Source organism: Melanerpes formicivorus, unplaced genomic scaffold (genome assembly GCF_026170545.1).
Source record: "Melanerpes formicivorus ecotype bairdi unplaced genomic scaffold, bMelFor1.0.p_v2 SCAF_134, whole genome shotgun sequence".
Taxonomy (NCBI): domain Eukaryota; kingdom Metazoa; phylum Chordata; class Aves; order Piciformes; family Picidae; genus Melanerpes; species Melanerpes formicivorus.
In genome coordinates this window covers 516,739-522,064 of record NW_027142486.1, presented here as the reverse complement: position 1 = coordinate 522,064, position 5,326 = coordinate 516,739, and the positions used below count along the sequence as shown (strand labels likewise).

Genomic DNA, 5,326 nt, shown 5'->3' with positions numbered 1-5,326 from the left:
GCCAGAGGGTCCCCACCCCAGCATGTGCTTGTCCTTAAAGAGGCATCTGGCTGCTGGTGCTGGAAAGCTGAACTGCTCTGTCCTCAGCCCCACACAGGAAAGCTCTTACAGCAGAGGCATTGAGCACAGCTCACAGTCCTGGAATGGCTTAGGTAGGAAGGGACCTCAGGGATTGTCTACTCCAACCCCCCCTCTCATGGGCAGGGACACCTTTCAGCTAGACTTGGTTGCCCAGGGCCTCATCCAGTCTGCACAACCCATTCCAGGCTCTCACCAGCCTCCTGCTGAAGAACTTCCTCACCCCCAGTCTAGCCCTGCTCTGCCTCAGCTTCAAACCATTCCCCCTTGGCCTGACTCCAGACACCCTGGAGAAAACTCCCTCTGCAGCAATCCTGCAGAATGCCTTCAGGTATTCCAAGGCTGCTCTAAGGTCTCCCTGGAGTCTCCTCCTCTCCAGGCTGGACACCCCCAGGGTGCTCAGGGTCAGAGGATGTGGATCTCGGCGACAGAGACTAAGCTCTGGAGCTCTGCTGGACAGCGCAGTGCTGCTGCCCCTTGGCTCCACATCCCCAGGAGGCTGGTTGCTTTTCTGCCCAGCTCCCAAGACAGGAAGGGGCCAGGGCTGTGCCAGGCCAGGGGCTGCCGCTGAACTCCTCAGCCTCCACTTGCCATGAGGCTGGCTTCAGCTAGAGGGGGAGCGGGAGACAGGGTAGGGGGGAGGCAAGGGACTCCCTGCAGCTGCCCCATTTCTCCATCAGACCACCTGCATGGGAGAGTGCTGAGGCAGTTGAAGGCCTCCTGACAAGGCCATGCAGGCTGTGCCCTTCAGCCTCCTGCTTCTCTTTGCAGCTGCCAATGGCAGCTCTGAGCCGGCTGCCCCCCGCAGTGCCAGCCAGGCAGGGCTGGGAAGTTTCCACCTTTCCCTGGCCCCTGAGCTCAGCAGGTGGAATTGCTCCTCTTTCTTGCCTTGCTGGAAGACAGAAGCAGCAGCCCCAGCTCTGGCAAGCAGGGGGCTCCTGGGCCACCTCCGGGCTGCTGGGCAACGGTGTGGTGGCCAGGGGTGGGGTGCGCCCAGGAGAGTGCTGATGGCACAATGGCCACGGTGACCTGTGGAGATGGCCTAGAAAAGGGAGCACTGTGCTCAGGGCCTTGGTCAGTTGCACCTGGTGAGGTGAGCAGAGGGCAGGGGAGGGACAGGACTGGCAGGGGGCTGCTGAGGGAGGACTGGAGCCCAGAGCTCAGAGCTCAGGGCCTGTGCTGCAGGCCCAGCTGTGTCCTGCTGCTCCCTCAGCCCTGTGCTGCTTCTCCCTCAGAGTCAGCAGAGGAGCACTTGGAGGAGAAGCCTCAGCACTGCGGTGTCAGGGACACTCCAAAGGCTCAGCGGTGACGAGTGCCAGGAACGAGATGGCCACCAACCCAAGGCAGCAAGGTGAGGGCAAAGCTTCCCTCCCACAGCCTGGCACAGGGCTGCTTGGGCACAAAGTCCTCTGGCAGGCTTCCCCTGGCCCCACAGAAGTGCTCAGCCCTCTGCCATTCACTCTGTCCCCTGCAGCCTGCCAGCTGTGCCTGCAGGCAGAGCTGGACCCCGAACTCTATGGATGGAAGAGACAGCAGGACGGGCTGTGTGTCCATGACTGCTGCCTGGTGAGTGCCTCAGGGGCTCCCTCCTGCCCTCCCACAGCCTGGCCCTGCCACACTCTCCTCAGCAGCTCCTTCTCTGCTCTCTCTTCTCTCCTACAGTACTTTGCCAGTGACCTTTATGCTGTCGTTTCCGTACCAGGCTGGGTGGGCTACTGCTTCTCTCATATCCAAAGAGTAATCAACAATGCAGCACAGAAGGTGAGGACCTGGCAAAACCAGGGAGATTGGTGCCAGGAGAGGTTTCACAGTAGCACAGTATCACAGTGCAGTGGAGGTTGGAAGGGTCTAAGCCCTGCTTGAGTCCAAGCCCAAGGACTGCAGGAGCTCAGCCAAGAGCCCAAGAAAGCAAGCCCAGCCCTTCCCAGCAGCTCTGGGGCAAAAGTCTTGCTGCCAGCAGCTGCACAGAGGCTCATGTGCCAGGCGGAGCTGGGGCTGTCGACAGCAGTGGGGATCTACGGCACCCTGCCAAGGGGCGAGGGGCTGGCTGTGGAGGTGCTGAGCAGATGCTGATGGAGGCTGCTGTGCTCTTCCCAGATCTGCTGTGTCTGTGGCAGGAGTGGAGCTACCATCGACTGCTGGGAGTTGAGCTGTGGGCGAAGCTTCCACCTGCCCTGCGCCCTGCGGGGTGAATGCATCACTCAATACTTCGACTGCTTCAGGTAAGCGCTGAGGGCCCTGCCCAGGGAGGCTCCTCACCTGCCCTCCCCTTCCTGCCAGCTTCAGGCAAACCAGAAAGGAGCCTGCTGGGCCTCTGCCCAAGGCCAGGCACAGGCACAGGCACAGGCAGAGCTGGCCGAGCCCTGGGGCTCCTTCACCCCTCCTCTGCCATCCTCCTCAGCAGCAGGGAAGGAGCCAGCACCACACAGCTTGCCCAGCCCTTTGCTCTTCCCCACAGTGGCTTCTGCTCCCAGCACCGCCCACAGCAGGCGGTGGACAGGGACCCAGAGCCCCACACCGACTGCCTGCTCTGCTTAGAGGCTGTGGATGACAGCAAGTCCTACAGCACCATGGGATGCCCAGCGTGCCAGCACGCCTGGTTCCACAGGCGTTGCATCCAGGTACCAGCTGCCCCCGCAGCCCAGGGGCACGGCAGGGTCTCGGCAGCACCAGGGCCTCCCTCATGCTCCTCCTGTTCCTCCTGCAGGGCCATGCGCTGCGTGCTGGCATTTCAGCTTTCCAGTGCCTGCTCTGCAGGGACAAAGAGCTGTTCCAGCAGGAAATGCTCAGGATGGGCATCCGCATCCCCAGCAGGTTGGTTGCTTTTCTCCACAGCTCACAAGCAAGGAGGGTGCCAGGGCTGTGCCAGGCCGGGGGCTACCCATGCGCTCCTCAGCCTCCACTGTCTGATGAGGCTGGCTTCAGCTGCAGGGGGAGTGGGAAACGGGGCAGGGGGCAGGCAAGGGACACCCTGCAGCTGCCCCATGCTGGGCCAGCAAGCACTCAGCAACTTTCCTTTCTCCATCAGACCACCTGCATGGGAGACTGCTGAGGCAGTGGAAAGCCTCCTGGCAAGGCACAGCCGGTGCGATGCCAGCCAGTGCCTGTGCCCAGGCGGCAGGGAACGGGCAGAGGTCGAGGGGTAAGTCCCCAACACTGCACCTCAGGCCCCTGCACAAGGGCTGTGTCTGGCCTAGGGCTCAAAGCAGAAGCTGCAAGATGCAGAGCCCTGCTGGACACTGCCCTGCTGCTGTCACTTTGTCCTCCCAGCCAGCAACCCCTTTGCTTCCCCAGGCCCTGGCAGCTGCTTCTGTGCAGCTCCTGTGCTGCTGAAGGAAGCCACAGGAGCTGCTCCAGCCTGAGGGACGATGCAGACAGCTGGGAGTGCCAAGGCTGTGCTGGCCCCAGCACTGGTAAGAACCAGAGCCCTGGGGTGCCCCTGGGCTGCTGTCCTGGCACCGAGTGCCCAGGCTGGCTTGGCAGAGCCCCTCTGCTGCAGCAGGGCCGGGGCACTGCTCTGGCCTGGCCTGCCGCAGCCATGCAGGCTGTGCTCTTCACCCTCCTGCTTCTCTTTGCAGCTTCCAGCGCCAGCTGTGAGACTGCTGCCCCCAGCTGTGCCAGCCAGGCCGGATCGGGGCCTCTGCAGAGCTGCGCATGGCCCGAGGGCAGCAGCCGCTGTGCCGCCCCTGGGCCCATGTGGGTGCGAGTCGGCTCCCGCCTGCAGCGCCGCGCCCAGGACCAAGCCTACAGCCGGCCCCGGAGATGCCAGCAGGGCAGCCGAGCCACAGCCCCGATGGCAGGGAGCAGCCCCCGCAGCCAGGCAGCGCCGGCACTGCCCCGCAGCTCGCTGCCCCCCCAGGCCGGCAGCCCCCGCAGCGCCAGCCGGCTGCCAGCGGCAGCTGCCTCCAGCTCCCCAGCAGCTGCCAGCTGCAGCTGCCCCAGCTCTGCCAGGCCCGTGCGGGGCACACGCCGCTGCAGCTTGCGCCGTCACACCGCAAATCCTTACAGCCGGCCCGGACAGCGCCCAGGCACCTGAGCTGTGCTGGCCCCGAGGGATGCCCCCGTTCCCCCTGTCCTGGAAGAGGCCTTAGCAAGCCAGGTAAATCCAGCTGGCCACTGCCCTTTCTCCTCCCTCCCTGCTGCAGGCTCCAGCTTTGAGGTCGAGAAGCCAACAGGCAGGGACCCTTGAGGCTGCCTGGGGGTGGGGGAAGCCAGAGCCCGAGCCTCACCTTTCAGAGAGGCAACTGCACGTGTCAGAGGCTGTTGGAGGTGTGTGCAGCCTGCTGCCAGGCAGCATTTTGACCCGGCTGGCTGGATGTGAGCAGGTGATCTGCCCTTGGGCCGTTGGGATTTCAACACGGGCATTGAGAGAGGATGAGTTGAGAGCCCAGCCCCTGCTCGTTCATGGGATTGCAGAGGGTTACAAGCACCTGCTTTGTGCTCCTGTCTTCAGGGCAATTAGCCTCTTTTCTTCGAGCAGCACCGTGTGTGAGTCACAGCCAAGAGCCCAAGAAAGCAAGCCCAGCCCTTCCCAGCAGCTCTGGGGCAAAAGTCTTGCTGCCACAGCTGCACAGAGGCTCATGTGCCAGGCGGAGCTGGGGCTGTCGACAGCAGTGGGGATCTACGGCACCCTGCCAAAGGGCGAGGGGCTGGCTCTGGAGGTGCTGAGCAGATGCTGATGGAGGCTGCTGTGCTCTTCCCAGATCTGCTGTGTCTGTGGCAGGAGTGGAGCTACCATCGACTGCTGGGAGTTGAGCTGTGGGCGAAGCTTCCACCTGCCCTGCGCCCTGCGGGGTGAATGCATCACTCAGTACCTCTGCATGGCAGCTCTGGAGCCCTGGAGGCCCTCCCTGACCTGGACTGCTGTTTGCAAGCAGTTTTCTCCAGCCAGCACAGCTGTGGACTTTAGCCTTTACACTCACTTTCCTGTTGGCTTCCTACTCCCTAGCAGCACCACAGAATCACAGAATCAACCAGGCTGGAAGGGACCTCCAAGATCATCAGGTCCAACCTACCACCCAACACCATCTAATCAACTAAACCATGGCACCAAGTGCCTCCTCCACCACCTCCTGGGCAGCACATCCCAATGCCCAAACTCTCTTTGGGTGAAGAATTTCTTCCAGCCTAAACTGCAAAGCTGTTTCAGAATTGTTGGGGTTGGCAGGGACCTCAAGTTCCCCTTCCAACCCCCCTGCCATGGCCAGGGACACCTCACACTACATCGCACTGCCCAGAGCCACCTCCA

General features: G+C 62.7%; 1 long non-coding RNA gene across 1 annotated transcript; it reads left to right on the top strand.

Moving 5' to 3' along the window:
* The first annotated feature begins 1,340 nt into the window (after window positions 1-1,340).
* On the top strand, window positions 1,341-1,798 carry LOC137456643 (uncharacterized). The gene is made up of 3 exons (XR_010991064.1): window positions 1,341-1,429; window positions 1,553-1,644; window positions 1,741-1,798. It is a non-coding gene; the product is annotated as an uncharacterized lncRNA (long non-coding RNA).
* The last annotated feature ends 3,528 nt before the right edge of the window (window positions 1,799-5,326 follow it).